This window comes from Marmota marmota, unplaced genomic scaffold (genome assembly GCF_001458135.2).
Source record: "Marmota marmota marmota unplaced genomic scaffold, marMar, whole genome shotgun sequence".
Lineage (NCBI taxonomy): Eukaryota > Metazoa > Chordata > Mammalia > Rodentia > Sciuridae > Marmota > Marmota marmota.
The window spans coordinates 13,146,135-13,161,771 of NW_025999977.1; the positions used below are offsets into that span (position 1 = coordinate 13,146,135).

General features: G+C 36.6%; 1 long non-coding RNA gene and 1 other non-coding gene across 3 annotated transcripts in view; one reads left to right on the top strand and one right to left on the bottom strand.

Annotated features, from left to right (window-relative positions):
- Positions 1–15,637, bottom strand: part of LOC125617163 — a 188,752-nt gene that overhangs the window by 149,899 nt on the left and 23,216 nt on the right. For both annotated transcript variants that reach the window (XR_007348060.1, XR_007348061.1), the window contains exons 2-3: positions 10,842–10,903; positions 5,208–5,238 (exon numbers count right to left, since the gene is read on the bottom strand). This is a non-coding gene — a long non-coding RNA (uncharacterized LOC125617163). The remainder of the gene's footprint in view (positions 1–5,207; positions 5,239–10,841; positions 10,904–15,637) is intronic.
- LOC125617368 lies at positions 12,780–12,881 on the top strand. The gene has a single exon (XR_007348341.1). It is a non-coding gene; the product is annotated as a small nucleolar RNA U13 (small nucleolar RNA).

Genomic DNA, 15,637 nt, shown 5'->3' on the forward strand with positions numbered 1-15,637 from the left:
AGCTAATAAATAAGCTTATCAAGGAATTAGCATATAATTTTAAAGATGAATTATATTTTATATACATTCAGCAAACACTAAAAAAAAAATCAATTTAAAAAAAGAATGCAGCTTCCAATAACAACATTAATGATATCCCTAGGATTACTTCTCACATCAACCACCTTCCACAAGCCTTTGTTTCTGTTTTTGGTATCAACATAGAAAGCTAATATTAAAATATGCATTACAGTATAAAGAGAAGCCTGGGAGTACAAACATACAGAAAAATATTAGAAATTACAGATTAGTTTTTTGGGTTTTTTTCATCTTGCTCAACCATATCTTCCCATTTCCAAATACCACCATACCTAAGAAAGTAGTTGTCAACCTTCAAAATTATATTAAGGAAAACTGCCAAGTAATTTCACTATTCATGATGAGTGAGACAATTTAGAAAAAAAATTGACTAATGTCTCAAGATTTAATATGTCAACTTACACATTTAAATAACATGACCGTCAATAGGTCATGGTGTTGAACACTATAAATAACTTAATCATGCTTCTGAGAACAAGTTCATTAGAAGATCTTTTGGTAAATCAATATTAGATAAAATTCAAAAATGTTCAACAAAGTGTGAAAATATTTTGTATCTTTTCATTGAATATCTATTATATAGAAGAATTCTAATCAAGGAGAAAAACACTTAGTCTATTGCAGGCCAGACTTATCACAAATAGTTGCCAGGTTTCATATCTTTTATTCCCCACAAAGGTGCAAGCAGACGCTAATGTAGTCCCCACTCTCACACAGGAAAACTGAGCCACACAAGAGCAAAGCAACTAGGGTGAAATGCCAAAGCAGTGGGTAGCGGTGGCAGCATTCACTAGTGAACATGATCCCAGTCTAGCCTAGTCTTAGCCAATATGCTAAGAACACAGTGCTCAGGGGTAAACCAGATCAGGATATTTCTGTCCTCAGGAAGCTCACAGGTTAATAATGGAATGCTGAAAATAAACAAATAATGAAGAAGGTAATCAGACAGCAATAAGCTTTGAAGAAAATTCAGTGCAGGGATAGGAGAAACCTAGGTGAGGTCGACCTAGGGAAAAACCTCTGTGAGATGGCATTTCAGAGATCTAAATGACAAGCAGCAGCCAGTCCTGTAAAAACCTAGGGAAAGAGGGTTCCAAGTAGGCAATGTATCTATGCAAAGACCTGGGTGAGAGCAACCTAAGTGTCTGCAATACAGCAGCGAATTGCAGGGTACCTAAGAGGAGATTTTGGAAAAGCAAGACCTCATCTTACATGATGAAAACTCTGGTGTTTATCCTAATTATGATGGAAGCCATTTGTGTTTTTTAAATATTCCTTTTGGTGTTGTATGGGGCATGGGTTGTAAGCAAAACAAGAGAAGAAGCAGCAGGAGGCTCTTTGCAGTGCTGCAAGCAAGAGTGGCCGGTGGCTTAGGCACAGAGGCTTCACTGGAGAAAGAAGCAGACAAACTGAAATACATTCAAGAGAGATACTCAGCTGGACTTTCCAATGGATACATGTGGTGGGTGAGAAAAGAGAGGAATCAAGGATGACAACCAAGTTTTCGGTGAGAGCAAGTTTATGTGGTGGCAATACTTAACGAAATGTGGATGAATGGGGAAGGAGAGGGGGCTAGGAACCAAGTTAAGTTTCAGATGTTGATTACGCACCTCAGGTAAGATGTCAAATAGGCAGTTGGAGGTGGGAATCTGTAGTTGCAGGAGAGGGGTCCCACTGGAGACAGAAGTTTGGCAGCTACCAGTCTATAGATGACATTTAAACCCTTGGGACCAGTTGAAGTCACCAAGGGAAAGGGGGTAAGTGAGCAAGCCCCAGGAACCTCAAGCTAAGCCCTGGGCACTCTAATGTAGAAACCGATCAGAGACTAACTGGAAAGGAGAAGCCATGGAGTCTAAGGAAAGCAAGCGTGGAACAATCAGCAAAAGATTAGCAATGATATCACAAACCCAGAGGAGGGCCTGCCCATCTGGGCTGAAGTCTTTCATGGGTTGAATTGGCGAAGCCTCATCTTACTTTAGACCAACACTTCACTCTTGCAAATCTTGTATTCATTTAAATTTTTAATGATTCATTCTTACAGAAAAACCCCATACTACAAAGAATGCTAAAGTGATGAACTTTGTAAAGTTAAAAACCTTTTGCAAAGTACAGAGTTCACCTCAAATAATCAAATAGGAAACAAAGACTCCCACACATCAGCATGCTTAAAGTAGGATTTAGGTTGTGATGTACCAAATCATGGTGAGATTATTTTAAGAGTTAGGTTTAATTTCAGATGCCTTCAGAAGTAAACTCGAACATTTGGGTCAAGAATTATGCTACCTTTACATTCCAGAGCTCACATAAAATGTTTTCACCATCACAGCTGTCAACTTTATTAAATGCTTATTTTAGACAAATTCATTTAATCCTTACCGAAGTCTTATGAATTCAACAATTTTATTATACTCACTTCATTTTTTTAAAAAATAAGGAAAGGCCCTAATTGCAGTGTACATGATTTTCCCAATGTTAGTAAGAATCTCTCTCAGGTCAGAACCACAGACTTTGGCCTTTATCTTGGTGACACAGTTAAACCTTCCTTGGGCTCTGCCCTTAATACTTCATGGAAGATTTTTCTTCCCTTCCTTTCTCTACTAGCCAGTTCCTTATGTACCCATCCTGCCAATAAGAGAGAGATGAGAAAAGCAAGATAAAAGAACAAGAAAAAAAATGAAGGAGAAATGGGAAAAGAAAAAAATCATAGCTGAAAACTCAGCTACAAAAGTGACTGGTGGTTGTGTTTTGAATCCCCTAGCAATACAGGCAAAGGGTAATACACAATGCATTACAAAATTTTCATTAACTAATAAGAAAAAATCCAGCTGGGCAAGAGAACTTTTTTAGTCCCAATCCATAAATACAACAGTATTTCTTATATGTGTTTATTTCACCCTAACCAAACTATGTAATGATCAGACATTTCAAGACTAAGTTCTCCAGTGATAAGGAAAAGGTCTTCAAAGGGCTGCACTTGGAATTCTCCATTGAAAATGGGATCAACAGCTCAGCATGCTCTAAAACAAGATGGCTATACAGTTCATGGTTATCTCAGCTTCTTAAAGCAACTTTAATAGATGTCCAATAACTTAAGAACCACAACTACGAACTTCTATAACTGTCACAGGGCTCAGTCGAAGTAGATCTATTGTATACTCCATACAAATAGCCTATCACACATCCCTCTCAGAAGCAGCAGAAACCTTAGGAAACAAAATCTTGGCAAAAAATTTCAACAAATGGCTTGGGCCCCAGCTCCAATTCATGTCCCTTCACAAGAAAGCAGCCACGGGTTTTAACTAATGAAAAACCAGTTTGTTTTTAGAAAACATCCTCATTATCGACTAATTTAACAGAAATGACCAGGAAGAGCATGATTTAATGTGGATTAAATGTGAATACAACTCAGAAGCTTTCTTCTGGTTGAATTAGATAATCAAAACTATTAAACAGTATTTCAAAATGCTTTTCATAATCCTGGGACCATTAATGTCATGTTCAAATCACTGTGGGTTTTTGTTGTTGTTGCTTTTAGTATTCATAGGGATACAATGAGTCATTGGCACATCTCCAGTGCAAGATGCATTTGAATAATACATGACATGCCCTTTAGCTAGCATCATGATGCCAGATTTAAAACAAGGTAAGAAGTTTCCTCCATGTACACTTGCAGTGTTCAGCTGTTCATAATCTATAGCGTTAACAATTTATCATCAAACCCAGTGACTTGCTGCCAACTTATCAAAGTGGCCACTGGATGCATATGATCAAGTCTGAGCATCTGGCTCTCCTCTGTTCCTGACATTAGCACAGACAACAGAATCAGTGGACTATTGAATGCAATTACAGTAAGCGAGACAGACAATAAAGATTGATAGCGCCTTCTCTTTTTATCACACAAAAAACTAGTGGGGGTTAAAGCTTTGCCTTGAGCTGCCTTCATTTAACAATGATTGAAAATATGCAATTGTGTTGGTAAAACACTGTAGCCTGTACCACTTCATTTACTGGACACATTATCAAATTAAATGAAAAGTGAACTGCCAAAAGCAACAGTTATTATATATTAATGATGAATATTTACTTAGCATTGTTCACAAATCATACAGAGAACAGAATCCTTCTTGTTATCTTCTTTGCAGGTCACAGTTGAGTAGGTTTAACATTTCTATGTTTACGTTAAGTCTTCTGTCTACAAATCTCTAAATACAGACTTGCACGATTGGTTTTGTGACTATCCATGTGATTACAATGTGTAATTAATAAAATGCTCTAGTTGTAGATGAATCCTAATTATCAAAGAGCTTTTGCTCACTTTATAACAATTCTCATTCTTGTAGCTACTTTTGCAGCAAGAGAAACTTAACCAGGAGTATATGTTATAATGTAAGGGTTAGGAACTTTAGCTTCATTGGGCTTCCAAAATATGGAATATCAGAAAGACCCTCAAGATACAGACAAACCACAAATATATATTTTATATTTTCCTGCAAAGGGTATAGCTTTTGTAGCCATCAGAGGATATAATGGTTCACCCCCCAATCTGACCTCCAAACAAAATACGTAAGAGGCAGAAGGCAAAACAGGATAATACATAACTATTGAGCAGAAAAGAGACATGAATTCCATTCCACAGCTCTTACAAGGGGAAACTGCATTCTGAGCAAATATCAATAGATCTGGAAATGCAAAAATAAGTGTTTCATTGTTAAGTGGACAAGCATTTGGTGTGCATACTGGCGTGTCAGAAAGACATGAAGCAAGCAGACATGATTGTTCAAAGTTATGCAGATTAATTCAAGGTTCTTTTTTAAAAACACACACATCTGGCCCTTCCTTTCCACTGATAGATACAGGAAAAGAAGGCACCATATATGAAAAGCAATCGTGTCTCTTTTTCTAAGAGCTCATAACCTGAAAGCTCTGTGGCATGTTCCTAACAAAAGGAAAATAAGGAGAGGTGCAAGGAGAGGTGGAGAATCAGCTTTGGGTCTTTGCTAAGCACCATCCCACTGGTTATTCTGTAAATCATTAAATGCATGGAGTTTGGGATTAAAGCACAAACCAGACACAGTGACTATAAATAGCAGCATGAGGTATAGGAGATCCCACAAGTGTGGAAAACTTACCAGAGAAATAGCATCCCACAGCAGACACAATCTAGAAATCAAAAAGGAACACTGAATCAGTATTCATACAATGAAGAGGAAACAATTGTGTACTCTAAAATTCACCTTCAAGCACAGTCTAACTGAAATCACTCTTCCTAGGCACCTTCAAATGCAAAGGTCCATGTTGCCTTGAACACTTATGAAGCTGTGTCTGCTTTGCAGTTCTGAAAGCCAGCTAACTGCGAGCCTACCTCAGGAACATTTTACAGAGCAGAACCCTGGGGTCCAATCCTTGGGATTTTTATTCACTACATCTGAGTTGAGCAATGGGCACACACTATAGAATATTTGGCAATTAAAATATGAAAAAGCTAAAAGAAAATCTATCACCTATAAACCACCATCTGTGATCCATCTGTTTATGTAACATTTCTCAAATCAGTAATATTTTTAGTAACTTGGGGGGGGTCAAATTAAAAATTTTTAATGAAAATTTGATATATACCTAAGACTAAAAACCAACACCTTAGATATCAATACAAGTTTAAAACATGAAAAAAAATGCTCTTGACATACATATTCTCAGTCCTTCACAGAGCTAATAACTTATTGTAGATATAACCCTTTGTATATCCTTTTAGTTCCTCTATGTGTTTATTTTTAATTAATTTGTATGTTTTACATATCAAAATTAGACTACACACAGCTAGTCATAAATTTTTTGTTTTACTTTTTCACTTCATACAATATTGTTTGATATCTAGATCCATCTAAAGTTATTTCCTTATTACTTTTAATGGCCATATAGTATTTCATACCATAAATAATCAAATTATTTTAGCCTTTTTCTTGCTTTTACTATTATAAAAACAAAAACAAAAAATTCAGTATTTTATGGACATCCTTATACTTTACCTCCAGTTACATGCAAGTGGTTTCACAATATAAAGGTCTAGAAATGGAATTTCTGTATCAAAGATCTATACATATAAAATTTTTGAAGGTACTGAAAAGTTGCCCTTCCAAAATCCTATGTCATTTTCTACTCTCACTTACAGAAGTACAACAAGGACCATTTCTACACAAATCACCAAAGTTAAATATTGTTTGTCTTTTTTGTTGTTGTTGTTGTTCCAGGGATTGATCCCAGGAGCTCTTAACCACTAAGCCACATCCCCAGCCCTTTTCATTTCTTAATTTTGAGACAGGGTCTCACTAAGTCACTCATGGCCGTGCTAAGTTGCTGAGGCTGGCTTTGAACTTGTGATCCTCCTGCCTCAACCTCCCAAATTCCTGGTATTACAGGTATGTGCCACCAAGTCTAGCTATTTTTTCATAATTTAAAGTTTACAATCATATATGTAAGAAATGGGACACTTCAAATTTTCATTTTTAGTTTTATTTCATGTCTATTAGCCATGAATTGCCCAATCATACTCTACTGCCATTTTTCTGTTGTGTGATTTATTTATTTCCTACTTCATTTTAAACTTTATATATAGTGTGCATGTCCTGCAAGTCTTTGTGCCCTTAAAAAGGTCTTTCCAAACTGACAATTGCAAAAATAAGTTATTTCCTGTGTTATATTTTCACCATTTTATGTTTTTTAAGGTTTATATTTTGAATACCTCTGGAATAGAGATACAGTATGAAATATGTCAGTTTTATTTTAAATTGTTTTAGGTGATTCTCATCGTCATTCAAATATTACATTATCACTGCCGTGGACTGCAATGGAACCCAAATACTTGGATTTGAATCCTGGAAATCCTTTTTCTTCACTGTTCATCCCATGATGTGACTGTCTTATAGATTTAGGGAGAGGATTGAATTAGATGAGAACCACAAATAGTCTACCATGGTGTGTCCCACAAGTAAAATGCCTAATACACATCAGTTGTTAGTACCATTATTTTCACATAGCTCAAGTACCTTTTTTTTTTTTTTAATTTTTTATTGTTGGCTGTTCAAAACATTACATAGTTCTTGATATATCATATTTCACACTTTGATTCAAGTGGGTTATGAGCTCCCATTTTTACCCCATATACAGATTGCAGAATCACATCAGTTACACATCCATTGATTTACATATTGCCATTTCTTAATATTCATTTCAAAGTGTATTGCTACTTCTCCAACCTTTGAAAAATCAAAGGGCAAGGTCTTGGTGTACATTTTCACAGGATTTTATGAGGTCAAAAGTTCCATGAGGAAATGTCATTTTAAAAATAATACTTTTGTTTTCTTGGTCACTAGCCTATTCCTAAAGTAGTTGAAGTTGAGTCTTGAGAGACTTAAGAAACATGTTGGCTGGTACATGGTGATTACTTATATACAGCATATCTAGGGGTGCTGTCAACACTTTGCCTAATCAAACAATGGGTCTGTCTTTGTATCTTTACACATTTTGACAGGCTTTGTGGGTAACCCTGATCTGGTAGCCCAGTCCTGAATTTCCAGTAGTGCTTGATGTGTTGGGACCTCTCAGACTAGGAGACTGAAACTATCTCCAGTGGACACAGGAGGAGCCAGTGACTGGCAAGACCACAGGACAAAACTAGGTCTGTGCACCTCTTGATGCACAAGGTAAGAGTCATCACCGAAGGGGGAAAAAAAAAAAAAACTAGGTTCCTAAGAGACCATAATCTATCTATCAGAAGAACTCAGCTACTCTTCTTAACTTTCCCTTCACTCTACTTTTTGCACATGGATCTGTGGGTAGAGGAAGACAGGAGAGGACATTAAAACCTGTATGAGATCAAGTTTCTATCAAGGTCCACTTAAAAAAAATAATAATTTAAAAAACCTGCTCCTAACTCCACCTCAAAAAGCAGGAAATAAGTCTGTTAACAAATGAAATTCAGTATTATATTTTGTCCAGCACCAGGACAATGTAGCATTCCATGAGTATCTGTGGTTATGATGGATATTAGATAAATAATATTCACTGATCACTAAACGTGAGCCAGGCACCATTTAAAACATTTGACAGGTATCATCTCAATCCTCCATTGGGCGATGTAGATCTATAATCTACAGAAGCAGAGTCAGACTGTGGCTACATCATTTGCTGTGGTCAGTCTGAATATGGTGGAGCTGAAGCAAACCTATTTTTTCAATCTTTATGATAAAACTGTGCCAAAAGTGTGGTGGTGGGGGGAGATGACTTCCTTTTTAAAAATACTCAGATTAAAACTTACTTATCTTGTTAAGTAAGCTTTTCTCTCTCCAATCCTACTTCTTAAAATAATAAAACCCAATCCCCTACAATAATTGTGATACATTATGTTGTTCAGTTATTAGTAAAAATGTAGCAGAGAATGAGGGACAAAATATAATACTGAAATATAATTGAGAGACTAAATGTCTAAATGAGTCAGCAAAAAATGTGTGAAAAAATGTATCATTCTACCAAACATTTTGAAGTCCATTTGCCATGGGATGAATTGTGTACACCCTACAAAATTCATGTTTAAACTCTAGTACTTCTGACTATAATCATGTTTAATAATTGATTTAATAACTATTCTCACTTGAGTCTTACCAATTGTCAAAACCAGGACCTTTCAGCATTTTTTGTACATGGGTAGATATCCTCTACCTCCCATCCTCCTCCAGCCCCTGCCATCCTCTCTCCTAGTTAACATTTCATTCATTACCCTGTTCTCTCCACTAAGGCACAGGTGAGCTGATCAGACTAAGGAGACATGGCTATCAAGGAATGAGTTCACTGGAAAACCTCTCCTTAATATCCCATGCAGAATAGATAATGCTTGTGCAGAGAAAGTAGCAAGAAATCACCCAATTTCAGCTACTTGTGGCTTACCCACTCACATTACCTCATCATAGCAAGGCTTCTCTGTCACCATCAGTCAATGGGCTGGGAGCAAAATCAAACATTGGCCTGAGCTTACACATTCTCCCAATACCAGCCATGTCCCTGGAGGAGCTATGGGACAACCAGCTGCATGTTAGAAGCCAGCCTTCTCTCACGCCTGATCCCTAACTACCTCTCCTTGCTTTTGTTTGGATCTTAATGGCCTCAACCTTTCCCAGGAAAGTTTGCCTCTTTTTTTTTTCTCCTCTACCTGAACACAAAATGACAGGTAACCCAAAGAAATAAATATAATTTAGCAGTGAAATAAAATCCATCTACTAATGTGTGTATGTAGGCATGTGTCTCATTGGCATGCACCAGATTGTACTAAATGGCAAGAATTTCCCAAGGGAAGATAACCTCCAGATACTGCTACAAAAGCTTTATTCCCTCCACTCTGCAAATTATTTAATTTAAACACTGCTTGATATGACTCTCCAAGGAGAAGGGTGTTTTTCCAGACCCATTTTTAATCTGTTGCTGTATATATGTGTGTGTGCACATAGAACTGGCCTCACAAAAGCCTTCTCCCTGCTGCAGAGACTATGCAAAAACAATGTGCAACCAGAGGCTAAAAGTTATGTCTAAAATTAGAAAAGCAATGAAATGCTCATGGAATTCCTGTTTTTTTTTTCTTTTGGGGGGGGGGGGAAGTAGGCAAATGTTCAGCTGTCCACTTTATAGGTTCCTCAGCCTCAGATATTTTGCATTTGCTTGGAGGATATAACTGGGCTTTTTTTTTTTTTAATATCACGTATATGTGTGCACACGTATGTGCCTGCCTATACATGTTCATTTCTCATGAAAGATGGTCACATTCATTGATACTTTTTACTAAATCAGAAGTAGCAATGCAAATATTAAAGAATCAGTTCTCATTAGCACTGGGTAGTGCTGTGTCATGTGGCAGGGAGATAATTTATAACATTCTTTTAATCCTTCTGCTTCTTCCACTGGCTTAACTTCTACTGTTTTTCTACTACATATTAATTAGGAAAGCAAACCTGGTCAAACAAAACCTTAAGTGTCCTCTTACAAATGTTGCCAAATTTCATCATTTAAAAAATCTTGCCTTTTAAAGAGTCCCTTTATGGACCCCATCAAAAGATTCAAACCAATTTCTCTCCTGGACAGAATTTCTTTACATAAGATTCCACGGAAGAGCTCCCTCCACCACAAGTGCAAACTTGCACAGACAGGGCAGGGGAGATAGTCTTGTTACCTTGGCTAAATCAATTTAAAAGCAAATAGGCACTAGACAATAGTTTCAATATTAACTTACTCTTCCTGCTTTTTCATCAGAGCAAGCCAAAAGGCTGCAACCCCCTTTCACCCTTCCCCTAGCCTTCTTCTAGCTCTCTCCCTGTGTGGTACCCCCTGCCCCAATAAGGTGAACACCCTCCACCAACCAGCCTAGTTATTTACTGACTCAAGCTTGCATTCTGGAGCATTATCAGCTTAATGCATAATTCAAAATCTCTTGCATATGGCCTGTACTTTTGCCTGATCCCCTGCATCCTGAATGAAAGATAAGTTTTTCCAAAGTGGGCACACAAAAGTTTTCCTGAACATAGTCATTGACCCCCAAATTCAGTCCTCCCAATCTTCCAGAAATCTTCTTGCCTTGTGGCTCCCATATACCCTTGCAAAGTTTCCATACTGTGGAGAAAACAGTCTTAGAGAGGATCTGAAAGTTTATTCCAAGTAGGGAACTGTAAACATTTGGGAAGAAAAGGTTTCTAGAAGTGGGGAAAAAAATTCACCATTATTACCTTAAGTGTCCTGTTCGAGAGCATCAGTCAGAGGTTTTCAGCAAGGCAACAGTCTTCAGTGTCTGTAATTAAAAAAAAAAAAAAAAAAAAAAAAAAAAACTTTAGAATTTTTCCTCCCAGTAAGGCAAATGTGTGTGGTGGGAGAAGGACGGTTACTGGAAAGAGAGGCTAGTGGAAAGCTTCCTTAGGTGTTGGTCAAAAAAGTGAAGAAGTCAAAAGTTTAGAAGCACCTAGGAGAGAGCCTAAGGGATGGAGGGAGGAGAGAAGGCTGAGGGTGCAGATGGACTGGGGAAAAGGGAAAGAATAAGATGGCATTTGAGAAGAGAGTGCTATAGGATCAGTTGTATTAGAAGGTTAATTCAGTCAGAGTCAATTCAGAAAAAAAATAGCTGGAATGATCCCCTTGCCTCTACCAAATTGACTGCTTCTGATTGAATTGATTAAATTAACTAGTTTCCATTTTAAAACTATATATCATTTAATATGAATAGAGAAAATTAGTGGATGAGTCCACCTGCAAATATTCAGACTTAGGTAACCGATATGGTCTGATCTGAATATATTAACAACCTGACCTGTGTAAAAAATTATACGTGCATGCACACATACGTGAAAAGTGCAGTGTTGATTTTACCAAGAAGTGTCATCACATTCCCTCCTGGTCCCCCAGAATAGTCACAAGCATACTATAAGCACGAGTACATATAATACATATTCTGAATTTTCCTTTTTATGTGGTACAAAAAATTGGAAATCAGTTTGTCCCCCATAGAGTTAAGTATGCTGTATAAATGTACCAGCGTCCTTTGCCAACAACATTTTTAAAGTCAAGCTCACCTCCCCTTGATGCATTTATGTCAAAATCAGGACATGATACTAAAAATCAGAAGGTCGCCAATATCATTTGGTCTTATTACTAAATGTGGGATTCAAGTAGATGCTTTTTACATGCATTTTGAGTCCACTAAGCAATAATTCCTCCTTTTTTATAAACATAAAGACATGAATTATTAAAAAATTAAAGACATTTAGAATAATGGTCTGCCATACACAAAGTATTTATTTCAACTTTCATCATTCATAGTTTATTGCATTGATTTTTTTCATCAGTTTACTTAGTATTAGGCTTCCACTGAACTCATCAATAAGAAATGAATTTTGGTAACTTTCAAACCCACTATATTATTTTCCTTTTATTTGTAGTGAATTTTTCTTCTCTCAGTGGTATTACTGCAATAAGTCAGTCATTATTTCTTTATGTTTTCCCTTCTTTCTTTAGTATTTCATTTCCCTTTACAGCACATCTTGTGATCACAAAGAAAACAGAGACACTTATTTCTTTTAACAGTTGAAATTGCTGCAAGTGATTTAGCTGTCATTTAATTTGATTCCTCTCTTCTGTCTGTGGAGAAATATGTTTAATGTACTGGAAATTATGTTAATAAGAAAAAGCATTATCTCATTTAATGAAATAAATATACAAATATTTCAAAATAAAATAAAGAGGCAATCTTCGCTGAGAAAAACGTCTCTTATGGTTTGCATAAAATAAACAAATGAGAAAAAAATCATGAATATATTGAAACAGTGACAAAAATTATGCCCACATTCAAAGGGGAGGGGGAAGCTTGGTAACTGAATTACTCACAACAATCAAATATATGTTTTTTAAATTTGGACATATATTAAGACCCGCATTCTTAATTTTATATTTCAAGTTACCTCAAGCAAGATCATTTAATTTTTCTGGAATGGACACTAAGGTTTTTGATAGGTTTCCTTTGTATTTTTCCCTTCTGTTTCAATTGGTCTTTCAATGATTGCTATTGCTCAAATTAATAATTATCAGTAATTTCATTGAAAACATGAGCAACAACCCATGTAACTATAAGGAAGGTTAGAATTCCTTTGATTTTGCTAATCAAAACAGAGTCAAGGATCCTTCAGTTCATAAGCGTGATGATTGGGTATTCACGCTCTTGTGTGAGATGTGCCTCCCTCTAAACCTTGTTACGACATCGGCACATTACCCGTCTGACGTGAAAAAAAAAAAAAAACAGAGTCAAGGAACTCATTCCAAAGCTTTTATATATTAAAATTTATCTAATGCACAAAAAGGTTAAATAAATATTGTTAGTGATTTGAGCTAAACTTGAAGCAATTATGTAATAAAAGCATGACCACAGTAACAGAAACACATAATTAGCAATTTAATTACTGGCATGAAGACAAGCTAAAGATGTCAATAAAAAAAATCTTTAGTGACAAGCCGATTTTACTCTTTGCTGCAATTTGCAAGAAATACTCACCAACCGATGAACAAAATCATTTTTATACAAAGCACCTACCCCTCCACAAACTCAAATATCCAATTTAAAATATTTTTTATTTCCTATCATTGCATAGTGAATCATTATATTTTCTCCCATTTAGATTAGCACGTTCTCTTCTCTGAAAATACAATATTTCCAGTCAGCAAGTAAAGAACATTATGGTTTTTTTTTAATGAGTTAAAGTAGCAGGTGTTCTTTGTTTCAATTTCATTTTTTCCAGCCTCAATAATATGTTTGACAGCAATGCTTCCCTGTATATGACATTCCAAATATCCTATCTTTTCTCATCTCCTAAGTTTCAGCTGAGAAAAACACATAAACCATCAGTTATTTTAAAAGGAGATAAATGCTAACTATAGTAGATATCATGAGGGTAATTAGGTATTCCTCTAGGTCTTTTACAATTTTTTTCCCTGCCCATCTCTGTATCTAGGATTGTAGGTGGAAGGTAGTGGAGAAAAATAAGTAACGTCAGTTTATTGTGAAATGGTCCACTTGAATTTTTTTCATTACAACCCAGAGTTTCGGGCTTTTTAAAAGTCCTGAACTATTCATCTTAAAGCATTCAAAGCATCCTTACTACCTTATGTGTCACTGGTATTTAACCAGTAGCAGAAAGCAGATACCTCAAGATAGAACCATATTATAAGGAGTTTTCCATCTCAAGATAAAAAGTGAATCATCCTGGCTGGTATTCAATAGCCACTTGTAGAAGCCTAGCACATACAGTGAAATCATGAAAGCCAGACTTGCTAAGAAGTTTGGTCTATAAATACCCTTAGGGCATGATGGGATATACTTTAAAAATGAACTCCATCAACTAGGAACATAATAAATAACTCCCAGTAGCACTACCTTTTGTCGTGAACCTACTGATTCTGAGTATTTTGATATACAGTTCCAGTCAGATATCCTAACTAAATATTCCAGTCTTGAAAAAGAGTACATAATACAAAATCCAAATGTTTAAGGAAGTTGAAAATATTTTTAAAGTATTTTTTATTTGGTTCTTACTTGATAAGTACCCCAAAAAAAGCAAATAATAAATTGGAGCATAACTATATTTTGGAATCTCAACCTCTTGTCTAGTATACTGGTAAACAGAATCATTTGTTGCCTATATGTTTGGATTAAAGGTCCTTCACTTTAATAGAGTTCTCTTTCCCAGAGAGTTTTGGATCACTGTTCATTGTATATCACTATATTCCAAATTTCTGTTTTAACTGTGAACCTAAACTTAGGTGGATTTTTCAACTCTAATCATAACAAGCTTCAAATTTACCTTCTTAACATACAATTATAGCCCAGATTTGTCATGTGCTTTTTTATTTTTTTAAAAAAGGCATATTAGTTTTCCAAACTCCATGGAAGACCTCTCCTATTAGCCATGATGCCGGCTGGTTAAGCAATAGTGGCTGCCTTTGGAAAGCTTAGGGTGTAGTGAAGAAGATGGTGTGCCCCAAAGTAACAATGTTTCAAAATTCAAGTACAGTTATGATAAATGCCAAACCACCAACACAATAAATGTGAGGAAGTTCACAAAATAAAGGAGCTCAGGGACTCTGTAAGCAGCCTCTTCATAAGTGGGTATGTGGGGGAGGATTTTCTACAGCTTTAAGACATAATGCAATTTGAATTTGAATTTATCAGCTGAACAGCTCCTTCCATAGGCAAAGAGACAGAGAATGGAAGAGGTTAAATAATTTATTCAGATAATTAATTCACGTGTGAATGTGTCAGCATGGGGACTCAATCACAGTTTTGTTGGTGAACTTGAAGGCATGAAGAAGAAAGTATAAGAAGAAGGAGGGAATGACAAAAAGTTAGCCAGGTAGAGAACAAGGGAGGGTTTCATGAAAGATGCACAAGACCAAGGTGCTTTGATTACCAAAGGAGAAAAGAGCAGCAAGATCAGAGAAAGATTGGAAATTTTAAAAAAATGGATAATTGGGATTGTGTTCTCTAGACAGTAAGGGGTCATTGATGGTTTCTGAATAGAATGATGGCCCTAATGACTGCAGTGGGAAGCATGGATTGAAAAGCCAGAGACAAAAGACTGAAGGAGATGTTATTAGCACTCTACCCAGACTCCTTTACCTGGGTGCAGCTGTACCCCAGCTGCTGGGAAAGCTAGCTGGTAAGGGTCTCCCCACTTGCTCCCTTTTCTGGAGGAAAGTCCCTAAACCAGTAGAATCCACTTCACAGTGGAGACTAAAGCTGTCCCCTCCACAACCCACACAGACACTACCTGGCCTGGGAGGAGTGGGTTCAACAAAACCCACCTCCACTGGCATGAGGGAGATCAAATGTGTATGGAAAGCAGTAGCCAGACTCTAGCTGAGACCACATGCTCTGCCCTGCTTCCTCTCTCCCTCGATCCTCTTCAGTGCATCCTTGTCTCAGGGACACCACCTGGTTCCATGCTTTCTTGTCCCCTGCAGGAAGGATGGGCCATGTCGCTAA